We start from the raw sequence: 15,940 nt of genomic DNA, 5'->3' as shown, positions 1-15,940 counted from the left end.
TAAACATTTGAAAATTTTATTACTCTAAACTACTATTAATTGTAAATGTGCAATTTTTTAACAGATTTAAGTTTGATTACAACACATTTTAAATTCTTTGATATTTTCCACTAGTAGTTAAGTTTTGAAAATAATCCCAGAACAAGATTTTATCGAGACTGAATTATCAGAAGAAGACAGTTATGAATTAAAAATTAAAAAACCCTGTACTGAGAATGGTTTATCAAAATTTGAGCCAATTTATAACTGAATGTTACTCCATCTTGATTGGCCAATATTATTTGCATGGCTATAATAATTTGAAAAAGAAAATATGTGTTCTGCAAATAAGTAAATTTGTTTGTTTTCTTTTTTCTAAAATAGGTACAGGCACATTCATATTCTTGATTTAGGTTTATTGGTAATTTATGTGTTATCAATATCAAAATATGCTTTCAAACATCATTTCTTTGAATACTGAATTAAAGTAACACTTTCAGGAAAAAGATGGTTAACGTTGATTATCTTCTTTTACAGATTTACTGAGTGTTGTATGGCATATGAACCAATGATAATAGATTTTCTTGGCCTAGATTGGATCAGCTGGTCTGTTACTGTAACTTGAGAGAGGTTAAAGTTATTCACTAAAATGTGTATTCACCCATGTGTTTTATGTATTGGATGTGTAGATAAACAGATCTAAAGTAAGTTATATTTTCATTTATAAATATTGTTTTCAGAAACAATGTAGCTAAGTGGTTCTTGAGGGCAATGCAAATGATTAGGTCATTTAACAGTTCGAGTGCAATAAATTGAAATGTATCATGTTTAATTACTTACATGTAATTAAATGTTATTGAAATCTTTAAGTTCACTGACTGCTGCATTTGGCTATACTCAAATTGTTTTAAATGATAAAAAAAGAAAACCTGACACTTGTTGCAAAGGTCCAGTAACTGTAGTGTAAACATGTAAATATTATTGTTAGTATTTATATGTTGTGATTTTGGCCTTAAGATTATACATTATCTTCTGTACAGTTTATTTGTACGAGAAAAAGTATGAAGAACCCTACATTTTAATTCACGATAAGTTTTTTTTCAATTAGAAAAATTAACGAATAAATTGTGTCAGTCATGTTATATAAATTTTCTATATACACATGTTTTGATTTTTGAAATATTATCAGATGATGAAAACAGCATGCGCATATCAAATGTTTCATGTTGATTAAAAAAGATTCTTATCAAAGACAACTTTAAAAAACTTGATGACAATGGAATGCCAGAGGCATAAGTTTTATATTGATCACAAGCTTTTCTCATAATGTGATAACAGACCAATTTTTATTATGCTTTATCCTAACTTTGAAAAATATTATCTACATATACATGAATATATATGGTCATTCATTTTTTTTTTGGTGTCTGTCGTACATAAATGTCTGTTATTAACTTTTACAAAAGTCTTCTCCTCTGAGATAAATTTTACCAAACTTGTTCACAAATCATTAGGGTATCTAGTTTTCAAATGGTCCTAAAACCCTGCCTGTCACCAACATGGCTGACATGGCTGGTGGTCTAACCTTAACAACTCTTGCCAGATTTTTATGAAACTCCAATTGTAGGACTATATCAGGTGTAGGTGTCTCAAACTAGTTTGAAAATCAGTGCCAGTGATCTATTTTTAAAAGAGTTATGCCCCTTTGAAATATTAGTTAAATATCCATAGAAAATTTTATTTCGTAAGCACTCTTCTGTGTACAAAACTTGCCATATTTTTATGAAACTTATATCATAGGTATATATTAGTAATGTCTAGGACAAGTTATAAAAGCAGTGTCGATCAATCATGTAATGCTCAGAGTGCTAACAATATTAATTATATGGAAAATAATATTAGTGTTCACACTTTCCTTTGCACTATTTTTGCCAGATTATTATTAAATTTATATCAAAAGGTTTATGGAAGCCATCAATGCTGATCAAGTATTTTTAAAAGAGTTATACTTTTTAAAATATTACTTATATTTGAAATCAAATTGTTGTTACTCTCAAGCCCTCATTTCTCTAAGATGAATTTATAAAAGATAAAACCAGATGCTTCGCAGGGCGTAGCTTTATACGACCGCAGAGGTTGAACCCTGAACGGTTGGGGCAAGTATGGACACAACATTCAAGCTGGATTCAGCTCTAAAGTTGGATTGTGATTAAATAGTTGACACAGCATAGGTTTCTGACACAGAATGAATGTGTTCTAATGAACTTAAAATTTTTGTTTTCTCTTAGAGCAATTCACTATGCTGTTCAATATTAATCCTCTCAAAATAATGTTTGAAGAAATTTTCTTTTTATTTATGAAATTTCAAATGAGAAAAATTGAACCCAATTTTTTAATCACACCCCCCTTTCCCTTATTTCAAAACTAATCTCAATTAAAATATTCTAATGGAGTTTGCAACAATAACTACTCATTTAAATACATCATAAAATAAACTGTAAATAAAATGTAAAAAAACTGCTTGTTATCACTGAATGGTAAAGATTATTTAAATTTATCAGTTGGTAGTAAAAAGTGAATATACATTGTATATTGTATATAACAAAGATTTAAGTTGATTCTGGACAAAGGAAGATAACTCCAATTAAAAAAAATTCTTGCAATAAGATATGGCAGATTTTACAGTATTGTGTTCTGTCTCCTACTTTCATGTTGCTAACGTGACGGAGACAAAAATAAGTAACGTTAGCGACATTTGGACATGTAACATGAGCAACAACATCTTTAAAAGTTCAAATGTATGCACACAGTGATGTTTAATATATGCCTGGAGTAATAAAATTGTACAGTCTGGTTTAGAATTTCTAAATATACAGAATGTCATTTGCAGGTGTACTTTATATCAAATGAATACACATGAAACCAATTCGTAATAGTAACATTAGCAACATCTACTATCATGACATTACGTTTTGTTGCGAACGTCTTTTTGATGGACGGAATACATTTAAGGTCCTCTTGTAACGATATTACATACAACTAACCTTCTTTGCTACCCCATCATGTGAAGGAACTGACTCCGAATCTAATCCTGCAAAGGGCGATATCGTAACTCCTATACAGGAGAGTTACAGATCTAAATATATGTTGCTCACGTGACACTGATTTGGACGGAAACCTCAAGTAGTAACGTTCGCAAAAAATAAAACAGCCAATGATATTGATTCCTCAAGTCCTTTGACCCCCTTACGTCATCCAAATTTAATATGATTGCTATTTTCAATTATTTATAAAACCCGGGATAAAAATAACTACAATTGCCTGTCTGAGAACCAACAAGAAAATTGCGATCGTGACATACCACAATGGACGGAAAAGACGTGACGTTAGCAACAATATTATTAAATTACCTTTTTTAGCCTTTACCAATAAAAATCTGCCTTAAAGTTATGATTAAAACACAAAAGAAGACTTTTTATTAAAATATAAGTCCATGTGATAAGGCTCAACTTATAAATAATACTTCAAAATTCCACTCCAAATAAGCTGGATGTCAGTAAAGTAGGTCATGATGTCTATTCCATGTCCAATATTTTGAAATTGAAAACCCTCTAATTCTAACAAAAAACACAAGCACAGAGTAATTTTTATTTTTATTTACTCAGAAAGACACATTTTATTCAATAACATAATGCATTACTCCATTACACAGTCTGTTTCACAGTTTCAGCAATTGCTTTTTTGATGGATACAAAAAAACAATAATTCCTTCTTATTGTAAAATCTGCCATATTTCTTGCTTACTATTTTGGACAAAGAAAGATAACTCTACTTAAAAAAAAATTTGGTATTTCACAATATTGTGAAATTAGATATTTCTTGCCATTGCACAATACTGTGCAATTGAAAAGACTTGCTATTCCACAATACTTAATATAATAATTTTAGATCCTGATTTGGACCAACTTGAAAACTGGGCCCATAATCAAAAATCTAAGTACATGTTTAGATTTAGCATATCAAAGAGGCCCAAGAATTTAATTTTTGTTAAAATCAAACTTAGTTTAATTTTGGACTCTTTGGACCTTAATGTAGGCCAATTTGAAAACTGGACCAAAAATGAAGAATCTACATACACAGTTAGATTTGGCATATCAAAGAACCCCATTTATTCAATTTTTGATGAAATCAAAAAAGTTTAATTTTGGACCCCGATTTGGGCCAACTTGAAAACTGGGCCAATAATAAAAAATCTAAGTTCATTTTTAGATTCAGAATATCAAAGAACCCCAAGGATTCAATTTTTGTTAAAATCAAACTAAGTTTAATTTTGGACCCTTTGGACCTTAATGTAGACCAATTTGAAAACGGGACCAAAAGTTAAGAATCTACATACACAGTTAGATTCAGCATATCAAAGAACCCCAATTATTCAATTTTGAAGAAATCAAACAAAGTTTAATTTTGGACCCTTTGGGCCCCTTTTTCCTAAACTGTTGGGACCAAAACTCCCAAAATCAATACCAACTTTCCTTTTATGGTCATTAACCTTGTGTTTAAATTTCATAGATTTCTATTTACTTATACTAACGTTATGGTGCGAAAACCAAGAAAAATGCTTATTTGGGTCCCTTTTTGGCCCCTAATTCCTAAACTGTTGGGACCTAAACTCCCAAAATCAATACCAATCTTTCTTTTGTGGTCATAAACATTATGTTTAAGTTTCATTGATTTCTATTTACTTAAACTAAAGTTATTGTGCGAAAACCCAGAATAATGCTTATTTGGGCCCTTTTTTGGCCCCTAATTCCTAAACTGTTAAAACCAAAACTCCCAAAATCAATCCCAACCTTTCTTTTGTGGTCATCAACCTTGTGTCAAAATTTCATAGATTTCTATTAACTTAAACTAAAGTTATAGTGCGAAAACCAAGAAAATGCTTATTTGGGCCCTTTTTGGCCCCTAATTCCTAAAATGTTGGGACCAAAACTCCCAAAATCAATACCAACCTTCCTTTTATGGTCATAACCCTTGTGTTAAAATTTCATAGATTTCTATTCACTTTTACTAAAGTTAGAGTGCGAAAACTAAAAGTATTCGGACGACGACGACGACGCAGACGACGACGCCAACGTGATAGCAATATACGACGAAAATTTTTTCAAAATTTGCGGTCGTATAAAAAGGGTGGATTACAAGAAGAGATATGGCTCTCTCTTAACTTGGGTCAGCAGTTAAGCCATTAATCATCCCCTTCCGACGACTATCATCGTTTCCTCAAGACCATATAACTCACAAATGGTGTCAAGGGACCTTTAATGGCTGGCCTGGTCAAATAAAAAAAAACTTTTAGAATAACTGTTTTACACTGACTCAGTTCTCAGATGTCTAAGGATTTAGGTTTCTAATTTGTAGAAAAATGCAAGGTTTTATATCCCCTCAACATCCTTCATACATGGCTGCTACTATAACTTAGAATTATATAGAAAGATTATGGATACTTTGTATGAATTAAACTTTAAACATTTTTCTTTTTGCACTAATCAATAAACATGAATAATCATTTTTTTTTATTTTTTTTTCAAAATTACTTTTTGAAAGCATTGAAGGATTGGAGTTATTTCCCCTTAACCAATAGCCAGGATTTTGATTCATCAGTCTTACTAAATTTTGATAAACATTTATAATAAGTTCTATATACCCATCAATCTTCTTTAGATGTACATGTCAAGAAAATATACAAAGAAATCAAAAATAGCAGAAATTAACATGTGAAATAGATGATTTGTTTATCATTGATGTCTACAGTTTTTATATTCAAATGTACAATGATAACATCATTAGTCACTTCTAAAGTAATCTGAAACTTGAAGCAGGAAATTGTTGATCTGGAATGTTTCATTGATGACCAAAGGCTATCATTGATGTTGTTTTGGTATCTGATATTTACAAAGATCTTTAAAGATGTTTAGAGTTTATTGAAAATGTGATAGCTGGGAAATATAAAGTACAATTGAAAAATGTATATTTAAAAAGATTTTTTTTTTTTAGCTTTCTTGTATATATAAAAAAAAGAGTAAGATTTGCAATATACTGGTATTTAAGTACAAAATAATCCATACATATTTTTTGAAATGTGTAATTTTTTGTTTCTTAATAAATTACTGATTAATTACTGGACATAAAAGAGCAGCATATTTGCATATCCTAATAGTTATATTAAAGAGAAGATTCTGTAATTTTGATTTGCCACTTCTTGGCATTCCAAAAGTTATATTTTATTTCTATATAAAATGCAAAATCTGTGACTTCATATACTCTCTGTGAAAGCATAGAAAAATGACAGGCTTAAGGATTGATTTAATTTGTTATTTTTGGTTGTAACACTAGAAAGGTCATTACAAGAAATGAGGGTTCTTTTGTAATTTTATAAGGGTGTAAGTTAGAAATTCAGTTAATTGCAAATGTTTAATAGATTTGTTCTTTTACATCATTATTATTTAGTTCTCTTTAGTTTAAAACAGAACAAATGTTGAGTTAAGTCAATTAAATTTGTTTGAAATAATAACTCATCCAATGTCCTCGAGGAGGGACTCCTTAAAACTAGTAATAACTGTGATTCACACATTGACACACGTAAGGCAGATCAACCAATCTTTGAACAGAATTTGTTCCTTTTTGATTTTTTTTTTTTATAGAATTCACTTTCTTTGATTGCAACTTGCAAGCCACAAAATAGTTTAGGAAAAAGTTAACCTTTAATTATATTTCACACAAGCTAAATCCTTACTTTTAAAAGAAACTGATTAGTGCTAACACCATGTGCACCAACCACAATGTTAAAAATGCTATTACCCTGGTGCAGATATCTGTTTCTGATAAAAGGCAATAAGTGCATCCTAATCACCCAGTCTTATTTAATTTGTACAAAGATACCAGATAGGAAACTCCATTAACTGAACCTAAATAAGTTATCTCATGTAATGTTATTGGCTAATCGTTCCACAAATATTTTTGTATTAGTCAATTAATTTTTACATCTAACAAAGTTGCATGAATAAAGCACCCAGATTTTTATCTCTTTTTAAGTTAATAATTTGTTTTTGAAATAAAGGTTGATTTCTATTCTGAGATGGCAAAAGATGACTGAAGTCAGTTAAATTAAAACAAACATTATTCAGCTATAAACATTTATTTATAACCCTGTCTTGAAGGAATATTTTGTTTTTGGATGGATTTTTATATGCATGCGTTTTAAGGAAAAATTATTTCATACGTACATTCCACAAGATTTTGTAAACAGTTTCAGGTCTCACTGCATAGAAATTCTGACTTTCTAAAAAAGTTACTCAATTAATTTGTGTGCTTCATGCACATGTTAGTTTAAATCTCAAAGTAAATGAACATGAATAAAATTAACAGTACCAATTTTCTTGCATCAGATGCGCATTTCGACAATACATGTCTCTTCAGTGATTCTTGTGGCCAAAATATTTGAAATCCAAAGCTTATATAAAAGATGAAGAGCTATAATCCAAAAGGTCCAAAAAGTATAGCCAAATCCATGAAAGGAATCAGAGCTTTGCATGAGGAAGATACATTCCTTAATTTATAATAATTTCTAATATTTAACAGCAAATTTTAATAACACTAAAAATCCGTATTTTCATGCCAGTACCGAAGTCTACTGGGCTGGTGATACCCTCTGGGACTAATAGTCCACCAGCAGAGGCATCGACCCAGTGGTAGTAATAAAATTAACGGTACCATTTTTCTTGCACCAGATGCGCATTTCGACAATACATGTCTCAAATGTATTTTGAAAATATTAGAGTTACATCCCTTTAGATGTGAAATAAATGTATAACATTTCTGTCATGTAACTTGAGTAACAAGTTTTTTGGCGGAAATTTAAATTACCAGATGTTACCTAGATATGAAGGTAAGGCAGGCAGTATGATAAATTACCAAGAAAATTACCTCTTCAAAGGAGAGGGTTAATTGAAATGCTCATGCTCTCCATGGTACACCAAATACATTATAATGTTTTAAAGAGAAAACTTTTTTGTAAATGTTTGTAGTAAATAGATTAATCTTTTTCTGACAGGACATTAGTTGGCCAAACTTTTATTTTGTAAATATGTTTGATAAAAATATAAATGAATGTGTCTATGTATTTTATATTATTCTACAAAATAGTCTATGGGTAATTTTATGAAGGATATAAATAAGAAACAGCAGATAATTTTGTTTTTAAACTCGAAGCATTTTTTTTAAGGTAGTTTGGTTTATACTGTAGTTGAAAAAAACTATAGTCTCTTATAGAGGTATTTAACACAATCTCATGCATTTACAACTAGCATTTAGACTGATTAATGGTAATATTATAAAGTAATAAATTAGTAAGAACAACCAACCAAAGTACTCAAAAGAAATAAGCGTAAAGATTTCACTAAGGCAGAAACCATTTGATTTTCTGGGGGGGGGGGGGGGGGCTATGTTTTTTTTTGGAAAAAAAAGTTTGTTTCCAGGTTTTGGTGAGAAAAAAAAATTGTTTTGGACCATGAGAAAAAAAATTTGTTTGTTTCACCCTCAGCTGCCACTATATGTAATGCTAAAATTGAAAGAAAAAATTGTTTTCGGTTTGTCGGTAAAAAAATAGATTGTTCTTCGCCGAAGGCGAAAAAAAAAGTTTGCACAGAAAAAAAACCCATAGCCCCCCCCCAGAAAATCAAATGGTTGCTGCCTAAAATAGTGAGGAAAATAAGAAAAAAATGTTTAAGCAGACTACTAATGTCTAATTATTTTTTGGCATTTAATTAATCAAATTAAAATGTCAGCAGAAAAGAAAGAAGTGTGTGTGATTATATTTGGAAATTAAAACAGTATTTGGTACATTGTTCTTTTATACTGATTGCCTTGTCCAAAAAAAAACCCAAGTTTTTGGGTTCAATTAGAGATTGTATATGGCAGTGATTTGCTGTTCTTCTTCATAAAGTGGCCACCAAAACAGTTGTTTTGAAAATGAAAACAAAATATTGGGAAATTTACTTATTGTTATTATGAATATCAAGTTTTATTGCTGTTCTACTTTTGCAGTTGGCAATTTCACACCATTTGAATGGTTCGGAAATAACTTCACAAAAACAATTTTAATAAATAGTTCAAACATGTAGGGAAGTGAATATGTACATATTATAGGAATGCATGACAAATATTTGTCTATGATATATCAACATTGGCATCCTGGAAGAAATTAATGGATTTTCATAACATCCCCTTTCAATATTTTGCACTAAAGTTACGTTTAAGTTACCCCTCATGATCCCCTCCTTGAGATATTTCTTGATAATCAGTTGCAGATGTGAAAGCCATAAAAAAGATCAGGTACTTAAAAAAAGCAAACCTATGTCATTAGTTTAAAAAAAAGGTTGCCAGTAACTTGATAAATAACCATTGTACAATCAGTTGGCATGTAATGATTATTTTCTCTTTCACTCTTAAAATATTTAAATTGTTACTGAAGTTTTTTATCTTGAACAAACTTACATTTTCGTATATGTTTGTTGCGATTTTAAATTTTTTGAATTAAAAATATGTTGGTTATAAGAAATAGGGAAGAAGTCCCTCAAGGTTGTTAAAATGTGAGGTTAAAAAACCAATGTCAAGTGAAATGATTGACTTGAGCTGTGTGTCAATTTAAAGTTCATAAAGGAAGGGTGAACCTTTTTTAGAAAATTTTTAAAGTTTATTTGATCAACCAGAATTGATATTACAATTCCAAATTTCTGTAGGAAAATAATAAGAAAATACTGATCAGGACTGTCAAGTAGACTTATTTAAGAAAAAAGTTAAATAGTCCAATAAATCAACAATAATACAAAAAGAACAGACAATGGTATGAAAAACAGACAATAGTCCAAAAGTCTATCAATAGTAGAAAAGAACAGACAATAGTCTGCTGAATGACTGACAATTGTTTAGAAGTCTTTCAGTAAAAGTCTGCCAATAGAACAAAAGTCATGCAATAGTCTAAAGACCAAATGTGTCAATAGACAATAGTCTAAAAATGTGTCAATAGACAATAGTCTAAAAATGTGTCAATAGACAATAGTCTAAAAATGTGTCAATAGACAATAGTCTGAAAGACAGACAATAGTTAAAAGTTTGCAAGTTAGTTCAACAGATAGGAAAAAGTCATAAGACCAGCAATAATTGTCTGAAAGACTGCTATTTAATAGTCCAAAAGTCTGTCAATAGTCCAAAAGTCTGTCAATAGTCCAAAAGTCTGTCAATAGACAGTAGTCTGAAAGACAGATAATAGTTCAAAAGTCTGTTAATAGGTCAAAAGACTACCAATAGTACAAAAGACATGACATAGTCAAAAGACCAACAATAGTCCAAAAGTCTGTCAAAAGACAATAGTCCGAAGGACAGACAATAGTTCAATAGTCTGTTAATAGTTCTAGAGACTGCCAATAGTACAAACGTCAGGCAGTAGTCTAAAGACCAACAATAGTCTGAAAGACAGACAATAGTCCAAAAGTCTGTCAATAGACAATAGTCTGAAGGACAGACAAATGAGTTCAATAGTCAGTTAATAGTTCTAGAGACTGCCAATAGTACAAACGTCAGGCAATAGTCTAAAGACCAACAATAGTCTGAAAGACAGACAATAGTCCAAAAGTCTGTCAATAGACAATAGTCTGAAGGACAGACAAATGAGTTCAATAGTCTGTTAATAGTTCTAGAGACTGCCAATAGTACAAACGTCAGGCAGTAGTCTAAAGACCAACAATAGTCTGAAGGACAGACAAATGAGTTCAATAGTCTGTTAATAGTTCTAGAGACTGCCAATAGTACAAACGTCAGGCAGTAGTCTAAAGACCAACAATAGTCTGAAAGACAGACAATAGTCCAAAAGTCTGTCAATAGACAATAGTCTGAAGGACAGACAAATGAGTTCAATAGTCCGTTAATAGTTCTAGAGACTGCCAATAGTACAAACGTCAGGCAATAGTCTAAAGACCAACAATAGTCTGAAAGACAGACAATAGTCCAAAAGTCTGTCAATAGACAATAGTCTGAAGGACAGACAAATGAGTTCAATAGTCTGTTAATAGTTCTAGAGACTGCCAATAGTACAAACGTCAGGCAGTAGTCTAAAGACCAACAATAGTCTGAAGGACAGACAAATGAGTTCAATAGTCTGTTAATAGTTCTAGAGACTGCCAATAGTACAAACGTCAGGCAGTAGTCTAAAGACCAACAATAGTCTGAAAGACAGACAATAGTCCAAAAGTCTGTCAATAGACAATAGTCTGAAGGACAGACAAATGAGTTCAATAGTCTGTTAATAGTTCTAGAGACTGCCAATAGTACAAACGTCAGGCAATAGTCTAAAGACCAACAATAGTCTGAAAGACAGACAATAGTCCATTAGTCTGTCAATAGACAATAGTCTGAAGGACAGACAAATGAGTTCAATAGTCTGTTAATAGTTCTAGAGACTGCCAATAGTACAAACGTCAGGCAGTAGTCTAAAGACCAACAATAGTCCGAAGGACAGACAATAGTTCAATAGTCTGTTAATAGTTCTAGAGACTGCCAATAGTACAAACGTCAGGCAGTAGTCTAAAGACCAACAATAGTCTGAAAGACAGACAATAGTCCAAAAGTCTGTCAATAGACAATAGTCTGAAGGACAGACAAATGAGTTCAATAGTCAGTTAATAGTTCTAGAGACTGCCAATAGTACAAACGTCAGGCAATAGTCTAAAGACCAACAATAGTCTGAAAGACAGACAATAGTCCAAAAGTCTGTCAATAGACAATAGTCTGAAGGACAGACAAATGAGTTCAATAGTCTGTTAATAGTTCTAGAGACTGCCAATAGTACAAACGTCAGGCAGTAGTCTAAAGACCAACAATAGTCTGAAGGACAGACAAATGAGTTCAATAGTCTGTTAATAGTTCTAGAGACTGCCAATAGTACAAACGTCAGGCAGTAGTCTAAAGACCAACAATAGTCTGAAAGACAGACAATAGTCCAAAAGTCTGTCAATAGACAATAGTCTGAAGGACAGACAAATGAGTTCAATAGTCCGTTAATAGTTCTAGAGACTGCCAATAGTACAAACGTCAGGCAATAGTCTAAAGACCAACAATAGTCTGAAAGACAGACAATAGTCCAAAAGTCTGTCAATAGACAATAGTCTGAAGGACAGACAAATGAGTTCAATAGTCTGTTAATAGTTCTAGAGACTGCCAATAGTACAAACGTCAGGCAGTAGTCTAAAGACCAACAATAGTCTGAAGGACAGACAAATGAGTTCAATAGTCTGTTAATAGTTCTAGAGACTGCCAATAGTTCAAACGTCAGGCAGTAGTCTAAAGACCAACAATAGTCTGAAAGACAGACAATAGTCCAAAAGTCTGTCAATAGACAATAGTCTGAAGGACAGACAAATGAGTTCAATAGTCTGTTAATAGTTCTAGAGACTGCCAATAGTACAAACGTCAGGCAATAGTCTAAAGACCAACAATAGTCTGAAAGACAGACAATAGTCCATAAGTCTGTCAATAGACAATAGTCTGAAGGACAGACAAATGAGTTCAATAGTCTGTTAATAGTTCTAGAGACTGCCAATAGTACAAACGTCAGGCAGTAGTCTAAAGACCAACAATAGTCCGAAGGACAGACAATAGTTCAATAGTCTGTTAATAGTTCTAGAGACTGCCAATAGTACAAACGTCAGGCAGTAGTCTAAAGACCAACAATAGTCTGAAAGACAGACAATAGTCCAAAAGTCTGTCAATAGACAATAGTCTGAAGGACAGACAAATGAGTTCAATAGTCAGTTAATAGTTCTAGAGACTGCCAATAGTACAAACGTCAGGCAATAGTCTAAAGACCAACAATAGTCTGAAAGACAGACAATAGTCCAAAAGTCTGTCAATAGACAATAGTCTGAAGGACAGACAAATGAGTTCAATAGTTCGTAATAGTTCTAGAGACTGCCAATAGTACAAACGTCAGGCAGTAGTCTAAAGACCAACAATAGTCTGAAGGACAGACAAATGAGTTCAATAGTCTGTTAATAGTTCTAGAGACTGCCAATAGTACAAACGTCAGGCAGTAGTCTAAAGACCAACAATAGTCTGAAAGACAGACAATAGTCCAAAAGTCTATCAATAGACAATAGTCTGAAGGACAGACAAATGAGTTCAATAGTCTGTTAATAGTTCTAGAGACTGCCAATAGTACAAACGTCAGGCAATAGTCTAAAGACCAACAATAGTCTGAAAGACAGACAATAGTCCATAAGTCTGTCAATAGACAATAGTCTGAAGGACAGACAAATGAGTTCAATAGTCTGTTAATAGTTCTAGAGACTGCCAATAGTACAAACGTCAGGCAGTAGTCTAAAGAACAACTATTGCTTTGTTTGTAAACTTATTTTCTGATTAATTGGACACAAATTAATCATAGTCCTGTTTACATTTTAAAATACATGAATCCAAATTTGTTGTATATCAAGTCATTGAACATGTTTAGTTTGATAGTAGTTTGATAGTTATGGCATATATTAAATGTATACCAATAATCAAATTAATTTAATTAAATCTTTAAAGTCAATACACATTCTGAATAACCACACCAGGGAGGTAATTAAGAAAGACATGCACTTTATACAACAATGGCCTTACAGTTGACAAAACTTCTATGTTTGATGTAGGTATACGATTACACTTAACCCTTTGATGTAGTTCTAAACAAAGGCATATATTTGAGAACAACAGGGATATATTTTGTGTTTTGTAGCTTTGTATATTAAACCTACCTGTCTTTAAGTATATCAGTAACTAGTATCACTACCCCATTGACAGTGCCTGTAGATTAGAGAGACGATTGTGAACAAAATAACCTAACATGTATAATAATCCTAAAACTATTTGTTTTATTATACTTTGACATGGTTTAAACTTGTAATTTAGATATTATCCAGATATAATTATTTTGTTGATTGAAAATTATTTTTTGGTTAATTACGGATATTTCGTTTTGAAACTACGATTGATCAAAGAAAAAGGTATTTTTATTATAGTATTTTCCCCGTAGAAGTAGAAAGAAATTACTTGTAACCTTCATTGATATTTACCAGTTATTTTAATTGGTGTTTTGGGAATTTAAATTTTGAATCATTCGCTTTAGAATTATCCTTTCTTACTAGTTTTTAATTGGATTGATTATTCAAAAGTCTAGAGCTTGAAATCAGACTTTTAATCAGGTAGAGTAAAATGTACATATTGTTTCATCATGATGTCCTAAATCTATTATGCTGAGGTTAAGGACCCCTTTCCCTTATTTTGTGTTATCTGCCCTGTTGGTTATCATATCAGAGTCCACTTTAATAAAATAAATTGGTGACGTTATTTTTTAATGCTGAAGTGGGACATTCCTAATTTCTATTTAATCCTTAAATACATGCATGTATAATTGTATTTAGGAAAATACAATTGTTCTCCCAAATCTTGTCCTCAATTTTTTTAAGGGTGCAAGTGTTCAGAATACTTGTTGGTCATAAACTTTGACAAATTATGATCACATTAAATCCTTGTTAATTTCCAGAAAGTACACTTTTAAAACATTTGCACTTATAAAGTAAATACAGTTTTCATATTAATTTGACTGCTTCAAGTATTCATTCCATTATTTCAGTCTTAACATATTAAACTCATTGAAATAGTTGCTTGTTACCATGGTAAAAGGTTTTTATCTTCATGTCACCCTAACAGTGATCTTAAAGAAATACCTGTCATGGCGTTTGTGATAATTGTTTGTCACATATGACTTTTACAATCATCACAATAGCAATTTGTGTAGAAATTTTTGGCTTGGTGTTTAACTCGGATTAAGAAATATTTTAATGAAAGGCCAATAAAGAGTTGGACATTGTCAATGAACAATGGAGATTTGGAACATATGAAATGCCGACTTCATGGTGTTTTAAATGAAGAGATGTTGCCGTAGGAGTCCATGTAAATAGCTAGTTTAGTAATACTAACATGGTTTAAAAGAATATTTTGTTAGAAGAAAACAACATCATTAGAATATTTTGTATATTTATTTTAAACTTTATTGCACATTAAATGTGACCACCATGTTATATTTATAACAATAATTGTATTTTATATGGCCATATATTACTGTGACATACTTAATAATCATTAGTTAGTTTTATGTTAGATTCCTCATTTGAATTGTTTTACATATGTCATTTCCAGGATTTTTATAGCTGACTATGCTCATTATTGAAGGTGGTATATGGACCTGTAGTTGTTAACTTCTGTGACATTTGTTCTTTATAATGGAGAGTTGTTTCATTGGCAATCGTACCACATCATCTAAGTTTTATATGAAAATATTGCAGATTTTCTCCTTTTAATTACCTAAGCAAAACAGAGTTGAAACGAAATCTGATTTTTACTTTATTGATTAAGTATTCTTGTTTCCGGTTGCAAGGACTATATGGCTATCTAACATATATGTCATATGGCGTGGACCTCAATGTTACACAGGTTATGGTTTGAGGACAAGATATCTTGCCTACTGCTATACACCATAGGGCAATCATTGTATGAACAGTACTTTGGTTGATTTAAAGAAATGAAGTTGCATATCCTTCTGCATACATTCATGTTATTTGCCTGTACCTGTAACCTCAGTTTCATGCTACAGGAGCCACATGACATTTGCCTCTACCTGTAACCTCAGTTTCATGCTACAGGAGCCTCATGACATTTGCCTCTACCTGTAACCTCAGTTTCATGCTACAGGAGCCACATGACATTTGCCTCTACCTGTAACCTCAGTTTCATGCTACAGGAGCCACATGACATTTGCCTCTACCTGTAACCTCAGTTTCATGCTACAGGAGCCACATGACATTTGCCTCTA

At 31.7% G+C, this 15,940-nt stretch overlaps 1 protein-coding gene across 2 annotated transcripts in view; it reads left to right on the top strand.

Annotated features, from left to right (window-relative positions):
* The first annotated feature begins 535 nt into the window (after window positions 1–535).
* Window positions 536–15,940, top strand: part of LOC134707289 (zinc finger protein GLI4-like) — a 98,382-nt gene continuing 82,977 nt past the window's right edge. For both annotated transcript variants that reach the window (XM_063566934.1, XM_063566933.1), the window contains exon 1: window positions 536–683. The gene's annotated coding sequence lies outside the window, so the exon portion shown is untranslated. The remainder of the gene's footprint in view (window positions 684–15,940) is intronic.

The sequence above is a fragment of the Mytilus trossulus genome, chromosome 2 (assembly GCF_036588685.1).
Source record: "Mytilus trossulus isolate FHL-02 chromosome 2, PNRI_Mtr1.1.1.hap1, whole genome shotgun sequence".
Classification (NCBI taxonomy): domain Eukaryota; kingdom Metazoa; phylum Mollusca; class Bivalvia; order Mytilida; family Mytilidae; genus Mytilus; species Mytilus trossulus.
This window is presented reverse-complemented; position numbering and strand designations above follow the sequence as displayed.